We start from the raw sequence: 1448 nt of genomic DNA, 5'->3' as shown, positions 1-1448 counted from the left end.
AAGAGAGAAGAACCACATGGTCCTCTCAATTGATGCAGAAAAACATTTGACAAAATCCAGCATCCATTCCTGATAAAAATGCTTCAAAATATAGTGACAGAGGGAACATTCCTGAACTTCATAAAATCTATCTATGAAAGACCCACAGCAAATATCATCCTCAATGGGAAAAACCTTGCAGCCTTCCCGCTGAGATCAGGAACACGACAAGGATACCCATTCTCACCACTCTTGTTCAACATAGTATTAGAAGTCCTAGCAACAGCCATCAGACAACAAAGAGAAATAAAAGGTATCCAAATTGGCAATGAAGAAGTCAAACTCTCTCTCTTCGCAGATGACATGATTCCTTATATAGAAAACCCAAAAGCCCAAACTTCTAGAACTCATACAGCAATTCAGTAACGTGGCAGGATACAAAGTCAATGTACAAAAATCAGTGGGTTTCTCATATACTAACAATGAAAATACAGAAAGGGAAATTAGAGAATCGATTCCATTTACTATAGCACCAAGAACCATAAGATACCTGGGAATAAAACTAACCAAAGAGGTAAAGGATCTGTACTTGAGGAACTAGAGAACACTCAAGAAAGAAATTGAAGAAGACACAAAAAGAGGGAAGACCATTCCATGCTCTTGGATTGGAAGAATAAACGTTGTTAAAATGTCTATACTGCCTAGAGCAATCTATACTTTCAATGCTATTCCGATCAAAATTCCACCGGTATTTTTCAAAGAGCTGGAGCTCTTTGATAATCCAGAAATAACAATCCAGAAATAATCCAGAAATTTGTATGGAACCAGAAGAGATCCCGAATAGCTAAGAAAATGTTGAAAAACAAAAATAAAACTGGGGCATCATGTTACCTGATTTCAAGCTTTACTACAAAGCTGTGATCACCAAGACAGCATGGTACTGGCATAAAAACAGACACATAGACCAGTGGAACACAGTAGAAAGCCCAGATATGGACCCTCAACTCTATGGTCAAATAATGTTCAACAAAACAGGAAAACATATACAGTGGAAAAAAGACAGTCTCTTCAATAAATGGTGCTGGGAAAACTGGACAGCTATATGTAGAAGAATGAAACTCGACCATTCTCTTACACCATACACAAAGATAAACTCAAAATGGATAAAAGACCTCAACATGAGATAGGAATCCATCAGAATCCTAGAGGAGAACATAGGCAGTAACCCCTTCAATATCAACCACAGCAAATTCTTTCAAGATATGACTCCAAAAGCAAAGGAAACAAAAGCAAAGATGAACTTTTGGGACTTCATCAAAATCAAAAGCTTCTGCACAGCAAAGGAAACAGTCAACAAAACAAAGAGGCAACCCATGGAATGGGAGAAGATATTTGCAAATGACAGTACAGACAAAAGGTTGATATCCAGGATCTACAAAGAACTCCTCAAACTCAACACCACAAAACAG

Source organism: Mustela lutreola, chromosome 6, assembly GCF_030435805.1.
Source record: "Mustela lutreola isolate mMusLut2 chromosome 6, mMusLut2.pri, whole genome shotgun sequence".
In the NCBI taxonomy this organism is placed as follows: Eukaryota; Metazoa; Chordata; class Mammalia; order Carnivora; family Mustelidae; genus Mustela; species Mustela lutreola.
Note: the sequence above shows the minus strand (reverse complement) of the source record.